Source organism: Mus caroli, unplaced genomic scaffold, assembly GCF_978045245.1.
Source record: "Mus caroli unplaced genomic scaffold, Mus_caroli_1 scaffold_6, whole genome shotgun sequence".
NCBI classification, from domain to species: domain Eukaryota; kingdom Metazoa; phylum Chordata; class Mammalia; order Rodentia; family Muridae; genus Mus; species Mus caroli.
The window spans coordinates 61782397-61791279 of NW_028227261.1; the positions used below are offsets into that span (position 1 = coordinate 61782397).

Sequence of the window (8883 nt, forward strand, 5' to 3'; positions counted from 1 at the left end):
TAAGACCCACTCAATACGAAGGACTTCATCCCTAATACTTGTGTCTAGACAGTTTGCCAAGGTTAGTGAGGTCATGGGCCTTAGAAAAGAATATACTTCCACTCACTATATTGCTAGACCAGCATAATTACTACTATATTCTAAAAGTCAGCCTTCATCCTGAGATAATAAGGGTAGCTACCACTCCTCAAAAGAAACTTCTCTTGACGGTAAATGAAGACCATTACTGAAAACCATAATTAGACACAACACAAAGATCAACAGACCATGGAGAGCCTGTAGCTGCTTGTGATCTCATGTTAATTAGGTTCCACAAAACCTGTTTGTAGTGTCCCACATGTAAGACTGAGGGACCCTGCCCACAGTTGGTTTTGATTGGTAAATAAAATTGCCTGCAGTCAATGGCTGTGTGTTGGAGACAGAGGTGGGACACTTTAGGATTCCCAGGCAAGGGATGCTAGGAAGGAACAGGAAGAGGGAGGTCTACATTGCAGAGAGAACATGAAGGAAGGAAGAAGGAAGAAGCTCAAAGAGGGCATAGATGCCATGTAGGAAGGGGCAGGAGATGTCCCCAAGAGAAACTCCAACTGGTTCTAGGTCAACAAAGATGGAATATAAGATTTGTAAGTAATGACAAAGGAATATGGGGGTGGGGGCTAAGGGTGGGAGGTGGATCAGCCACGTGGAGGTTAGGAAGTGGCCCAGCCATTGAATTGTTTAAAGCACATCCAAATATAAAGACTGTGGAGTGTGTGTGTGTGTGTGTGTGTGTGTGTGTGTGTGTTTGCATATGTGTTTCATTCGGGAACCCAGAAGACTAGGACAGGTAGTGAGGACTGTTAAATGGGTACAGCTACCGAAGCTTGAGACAGATGGATGTATCTATCTCACAAGTCCTGTATCTGTGTTTGAAGGACCATTGTGGACAAAGAGGTAAGATGTAAAACAGTCTCTTTTGGAACTGACTATATCAACAACACCAGAACAATGGCAATGACACAAGACATGCTAAAGTAGAAAGGGAGAATTATCACTTCATCATACCCCTTGGCAAAGAACTATAGAAAACCACTGACTGATAGGAGAGGAAAATTAGCCTCTCCCAGGAATGAGCCCTAATCCAATACAAAGTGGTCAGTCCTGAAACTATAGACAGACACATAAACAACAAAATGTACTCACTGGATTTTATTCACATATCAGTGTGTGTGTGTGTGTGTAAATAAAAAACAGACTATCAAAATAATTGAACTGAAGAACATGAGACAGATTGGAGAGATGGAGTCTTGAAGCTTGAGGGGGAAAAGGGATGAAAGAAAGTGATTTTATTTTATTTTAATTTAAAATATTAAAAATTAACATGCGTATTATACATGTGAAAGAACATGAACTTGGATGGGAGGTTGAACATGAATGGGTATGAGTAAAATAAAGGCATATTATATATATATGAAATTTTCAAAGAATAAATTTTTCTTTAGTTAATAAATATTTTTGTTTATTAATATATTTATTAAATAAAGAAAATATTTTAAAAATAAAAAAAGATATCAATGTGGCTAGCATATGCTAAGATAAAAGTAGAAAAAAACAAAACAAAACAAGGTCAAAGATAGAAGACAGACTTTAGCTGACTCTTACATTAAGTCCAGGCTTGCATAGAAAAATAATTCTGTCAAAATATTGCCAGCTAGTATTGTGAAAACTCAAGACTATAGGCAAAGAAACCACATTTCTTGAGGTAATTCAAAGGACATACATTTTTAAATCATAATCATAAATGAGATTGTGATCTAAAGAGATTAAGGATTAGGCTGGTTACCCCTAAATTCAGTAATTTGAAGTCAGTACAGATATGAAAAACTACATTGGAAATGTAAGTAAAGAAAATATCTAATAAAAAAACTTTAAAAAACCCTAATCCTTAAAATGTAAGGACTATTGTTCTGGACTGTGACGTATGTGGATTTGTAGTGATATATCTTCTAATGGTTCAACTTCTGAAATTCATAAGATGTTTTCTTATCAAAGCTAAGACTGTTATATAGTGAAAATTAAAATAGTTGGTATAATATAACTCATTACAGATATGCCATAAAAATAATTTAGAGATGACTTAATTTAATTTTCTAATATTGCATGTAGAAAAAGATTAAGTGTTTTATCATTATAGTCCTTTCTAAGTTATGTTTTCAGATTTAATATGTTTTGAACATTAACAGATAATTTGAGAATGTTCCTTTTACAAAATATAATTGTTAGTGGACGTATAAGATGTCTCAGTGGGTGGAGACCACTGCCACCAAATGTGATGACTTTAATTTAATCCCAAAGACTCACATGGTTAAAAGAGAGAACTCTCTCCTCCATCTTCCTATGACCTCCGCACATATTTCCTGGCATGCAAACCAATGTGCATTTACACACACAGGCAAGCAGATGCAAGAAAGATGTGATTGTTATTTCAAATCTGAAGCCAAAAGGGAAACATAATTTGACAGGAAGAGTCATACAGAGAAATTTGACAGGATGTTGGTTGCTTTCTCCAGAGATTTTTAGAAGAGACAGTTTTAAATGACAGTAAATATGGAGATCAAGTGGGACCCTCATTTCAGTCAATGTAACTGATAGAAGAAATATAGGCTGTTTGTCAATAAGTATTTTAGTGCCAGTTTTAACTAGTGAATGTGTTAGTGCAAAATGAAATAATATAACATGGCCTGAGTAAAATATGCCAATCACAGTAGAAAAAGTTTCCTTTGATCATTTTGATTCATTTCCTTGTGCACTAATAATTCCATTTCACTTTAAAGCAAACACTATATCAATTCTTTTATTAATTTAATTAAAGCTTTAATAGGGTAATTGTGGGGAAATTAGGAACTACTAAATATAAAGTAAATCTGTTCGTGCTGAAGAATATTTCTTTAAAATGAGTAATGAATATATGAAAATTGCTCATTTGGTTGGGGTGGTGTGAGTGAAAATTGCCCCCATAGGCTCAAAGGAGTGGCAGTATGAGAAAGTGTGGCTTTGTTTGAGGAAGTGTGTCACTGGGGGTGGGCTTTGTTTTTTTTTTATTAGATATTTTCTTCATTTACATTTCAAATGCTATCCTGAAAGTCCCCTATACTCCCCATGCCCTGCTCCCCTACCCACCCACACCCCCTTCTTGGCCCTGGCATTACTCTGTACTGGGGCATATAAAGTTTGCAAGACCAAGGGACCTCTTTTCCCACTGATGGCCAACTAGGCCATCTTCTGCTACATATGCAGTGCAGCTAGAGACACGAGCTCTGGGAGTACTGGTTAGTTCATATTGTTGTTCCACCTATAGGGTTGCAGACCCCTTCAGCTCCTTGGGTACTTTCTCTAGCTTCTCCACTGGGGGCCCTGTGTTCCATCCTATAGATGACTGTGAGCATTCACTTCTGTATTTGCCAGGCACTGGCATAGCCTCACAAGAGACAGCTATATCAGGGTCCTTTCAGCAAAATCTTGCTGGCATATGCAATAGTGTCTGGGTTTGGTGGCTGATTATGGGATGGAACCCTGGGTGGGATAGTCTCTGGTTGGTCCATCCAAGCTTGTACAACCATTCTGGAAATCAGTCTGGCGGTTCCTCAGAAAATTGGACATAGTACTGCTGGAAGATCCAGCAATACCTCTACTGGGAATATACCCAGAAGAAGTTCCAACTGGTAATAAGGACACATGTTCCACTATGTCCATATCAGACTTACTTATAATAGCCAGAAGCTGGAAAGAAACCAGATGTCCTGATACAGAAAATGGATACAGAAAATGTGGTACATTTACACAATGGAGTATTATTCAGCTATTAAAAACAATGAATTTATGAAATTCTTGGGCAAATGGATGTATCTGGAGGATATCATTCTTAGTGAAGTAACCCAATAACAAAAGAAGTCACTTGGTATGCACTCACTGATAAGTGGATATTAGCCTCAGAAACTTAGAATACTGAAGATACAATTTGCAAAACACAAGGAAATCAAGAAGAATGGAGACTAAAGTGTGCACACTTTATTCCTTCTTAGAATAGGGAACAAAACACCCATGGAAGGAGTTACAGAGACAAAATTGGCTTTGTGGTTTCAAATGCTCAAGCCAGACCCAGTGTCACACTCTTCCTACTGCCTAAGAATCCAGATGTGGAACTCTAAGCTACTTCTCTAGTACCCTGTGTGCCTGGGTGCTGCCATTCTTCCTACCATGATGATAAAGGACTGAACCTATGCATTGTAAGCCAGTCCCACTTAAATGCTTTCATTTTCAGAGTTACTGTTTTCATGGTATTTCTGTATGTTTTTTTAAAATATCTAATTCTTTTTTTATTAGATATTTTTTTTTATTTACATTTCAATTGCTTTCCCGAAAGTTCCCTATATCTTCTCCCTGCCCTGCTCCCCTACCCACCCACTCCCACTTCTTGGCCCTGGCATTCCCCTGTATTGGGGCATATAAAGTTTGCAAAACCAAGGGGCCTCTCTTCCCAATGATGTTATTTCTTTACAGCAATAAAAATTCTAAGACTGAAGTTGGTACCAAGGTTTCTGTGATAGACCTAAGTGTTTTTTATTTTTCTAAAGAAATATTCAACACTTGGGACTTTGGACTAGTAAACGAATTGGACACTTTAAGTGGACCTTAATAGCCCAACTAGTAGGAGAATGAAAGACAGTGGTGCTGAAGGTGATTTGAACTGAGGGTCTGAGCTCAAGAAGCTTCAGAGGGGAAGGATATTAATATGTGGCAAACAGATTGATCTTGTGGTATTTTGAAGAATGTGGCTACTCTCTGCCCTTGTCCAAACAATCTGCCTGAAGTTAAATTAAATTAAATTACATTAAATTAAATTAAATTAAAGAGTTAAGGATTAACAGTTTTGGCAGAAGAGAATTCCAGACAGCCTAGCATTGACTGTTGCTTGGTGATTAGTGACCATGCATATGCAGATCTATAATAAAATGGAGCAAACTGCGAAAGGAAAAATATAAAATGTAGTGTGAGGAGAAAAGGGGCACCAGGAAGTGAAAACATAAATGGATTGGTGACCTCAGATAAGAACCGACCCAGCTAAACTGCCAACTAGTGAAAAGGAAATCAAGGAAAGCTTAATGCTAGGCATGGTGGTGAACACTTTTAATCTCAGCACTCAGAAGGCAGAGGCTGGCCAATCTCTGACTTCCAGGCCAGTCTGGTTTGTGAGTGAGTCTCAGGACAACTAAGTTTGGGCAGTGAAGGAGACCATCAAAACCAGAAAGTTGGTGAAGATGTAATTGAATGAGGAGGCCATAGTCCAGTCCTAACAAGCATCAGAACTAAGTAGCTTCATCCAAGTAGATCTAGCTTTAGAGTCAAGGATAAAAAGAAAGGGGTTATGGAATCTTTCTCCACAACTAAGGAAAGCCGCTGGTGCCAAGTATGTGTCAGGGTGTGGAAGCCTATAGAGGCAATTATGTGAAGCTGTGAAGATGAAGACTGGATTGTCTTAGGGACCCCCAAATGTTAAGATGCCAGAGCTGTGGGATATCTCCTGAGGAAAGATGTTTACATGGAGTGGAACCTGTCCAAGAGAAGTAAATATGTTGCACTCAACAAAGTTGAAAGGAGATGAAGATCTTAAGAATGCTTTGACATCAAACATGAAAATGAAGAGTTTGGAAATTGCACAACTGGTTTTCTGTCTTGCTTTGGTCAGTGTTTTGTCATTATGCTCATTTCCCTCACTTTTATTATAGGAATGTATGTCCATTACAACTGTGCATTCGAAGTGTGTGATGTGTTTTTTCATTTTTCCTTAGAGAAGAGTGCAGTTAGGAGATTGCCACGAGTCTCCAAAGAGACTTTAAACTTTGAAACTCTGAGTATTGTTGAGACTTTGATAGACTATAGGGACCTTTGAATTCGGACTGAATATAGTCTTGCATTATTATATGGCTATAAGCCTACTGGGGCCAGGAAATGTAATGTGGTGGCTTTAATGAAAATGCCCTTCATAGGCTCAATAGGGAGTGACATTATTGGAGGTGTGGCCTTGTTGGAGAAAGTGTGTCACTTGGGATAGGCTTTGCAGTTTCAAATGTTCAAGCTAGGCACAGTGTTACTCTCTCTACATGCTACCTGAGGATTTGGATGTAGAACTCTATGCTCTGTCTCTGGCACCATGTTTCCTGTGTGAGCCCATGTTTCTTGCCATAATGATATGAGACTAAACCTCTGAACTGTAAGCCAACCCCAACGAAATGTTTTCCTTTATAAGAGTTGCTGTGTTCATGATGTCTCTTCACAGCAATAAAAACCGAAGACACTCCTTGTTATATGCTCACACTTGTGGATTTGGAGAAATATTGAATAAGAGAAAATATGAGGCATTTGTCTTTCTAGGTCTTGGTTCACTTACTCAATATGATCTTTTCTAAGTCCAGCAATTGACTTCTATATTTCATGATTTCAGGTTTTTTGTTTGTTTGTTTGTTTTAGTTGAAAAGGATTCCAATGTGAATTTATAACAAAGTTTTATTATCTATTCCTCTTTTTCATGGTATTTTTACTATTCTCTTTTTCTAGATATTTTGAATAGGGGAGTTATGAGTGTTACTGAGCAATATCAATGGAGTATGATGTTGAGTTTTTGGGGAATAAGCGAAGATATGGTATATCTGGGTCATGGGGTGAATTTATTTTTAGGATTTTTTTTGAGGTTTCACTGTACTGATCTCCAGAGTAGCTGCACCAATTTGAATTTCCACCAACGATGATGTTTTATGGATGAATAATATTCTTTGTGTATGTGGAACGAATTTTCATTATCCATTCATTTGCTATAGGTCATTTTCTGGCGATTGTGAATATGGTGACTGTGAAAATCCCTGAGCATGTGTTTGTGAAGTACTATGTTGAATGCTTTGGGTATAAGGCAAGGAATAGTGCAGCTAGATGATTTTGTAGATTTTTGTTTAGTTATTTGAGAATTCTCTATACTGATTTCACAGTAACTGCACCAGTTTGCATTCTCACCAATAGTGAATGAGGGCTCTTCTTTCCCCACAACCTCGCTAGCAGTTGCCAGTTATTTTGTTGATCATAGCCATTCTGACTGGGGTAAGTTGTTTTAAATTGAATTTCCCTAATTCTAGAATGATAAATGTTTTTGATGTTTTTAGCCATTTTAATTTTTTCTATTGATAATTTTCTCTTTTTCTGGCTGAATCATTTTTTTAACAGCCTGTGTCTTGAGGGTTTTATTGTGTTCTAAGACAGGAAGATAACAGGACTTAGGAGTCATTGATAAAACTAGAATAAAGGTTTTGCAGAAAAGCTTAGAGCAGAAGAGGGAACTATACATGTCCCTCTGTCTCTACCTTCCCATTCACATCACTCAGGAACTATCCAAATTCCTGGGTAAATCCCAGCTAAGGAGTTTCTTTGAAACTTGATTCCAGATGTTCTGGCTTCCACAGCTGGTGGTTCTGTCCCTGGGTTTTATGGTAAAAATAGGGCATGGTGTGAAAGTATCCAGGGTAGCTCTCAGATGGGTGCTGCGCAAGTGAGTCCCAAGTGAAGAATAGAATGTCTCTCACTGTTACAGCTGCGTGTGCTTCCCCCGTGTAAAGCCTTCCTGAAAGTGGATTTGATTCTGACAATTTGATCATTAGAATCCAGTCTCCATGAGGGCAGGGATCTCTGTCTTGGTTTCCTTTTTTTTTTTTTTTTTTTTTGACATTTTGAGACAGGGTTTTGCTCTGTAGCCCAGACTAGCCTTCAACTCTTTGCGATTCATACTTCAGCCTCCCAATTGCTGGATTGCAGCCTAAGCACACTCATCTGCGATCTCTGTTGCTTGAAGGATGGTCAGCAGACAGTGAATAAACAAGTTAAGTCAGCCCAGGGGATCAACTGCAAGGGTTCGGGGTCTGGGATCTTTTTGTAAAGACAAGGAGGATGACATCACTTGTAGCAGTTACCTGTCAGAGCGGGCGATTAGCGGTGCTACTACCTTTAAGGACGTCTCACATTTTTTCCAAAAATAAATTTATTTTTAAAAACAAAAATCAGGTAAGCCTTCTGAGGTCCAATTTTCCAGGGACAAGCCAGAATTTGGCTTCCAGCCTATCAGAAAGGTTGGACAGCAGTAATTTCACACAGAAGTCACCTCTCCCTGCAGGAGACAGAAAACCTTCTGCTTGGTTGCACACACTTAATTCTCTAAATCTGGTTGTTACTTCTGTCATCATTGTATTCTGTCCCAGGGGTCTGGCATGCAAGAGAATCCATCTCTAAAATTCAAAGTGTCCAAACTGAGATGTGCGGTTGTTGCTCTTGAATTGGGGTTTATAACCAATTCGATCATTAATCATTTGTTCCCGGCTTTTGGGGTTACTGCTGAGCCCAGCAGTTCCTTCTCCATCGCTGGTTCCTACACCTTCCACATCTTCCTTCTGCTTCTCACGGCCTCCAGGTCCTTCCGAATACTCTCAAACTCCTCAATGTCATCGAGCTTGAGCTCCAGGTGGGTTGGTTTCCGTTGCAGCATACTAAAGTCACCCAGGGCTTCAGGGGAGCCAGAGCCCGTGAGCTGGGGGCTGGTGAAATGTCAGGAGAGGAAAAGCTGCGGGTGCCAAGCCTCAGCTACAAACAGATGAATCAATTCACAGGTATCCACAGGATCTAAGGGTCCAAATCATTCATTAATCAGATGCTTCCTATGCTGAGATTAAAGTCACTATCGAAATCTCTTTTCAGGCCTCTGCAGTTCCCCAGAACCTCAACTCCCACCATGACTCCATTGCTACGCCGACTGAATCATTTTTAATTTCTCATTTGTTTTCTTGACTCTTATCTTCTTGATTTCTCTAT

At 38.9% G+C, this 8883-nt stretch overlaps 1 pseudogene; it reads right to left on the reverse strand.

The window, feature by feature from the left end:
• Positions 1-8303: 8303 nt before the first annotated feature.
• Positions 8304-8560, reverse strand: LOC110292144 (anaphase-promoting complex subunit CDC26 pseudogene; annotated as a pseudogene).
• Positions 8561-8883: the final 323 nt, after the last annotated feature.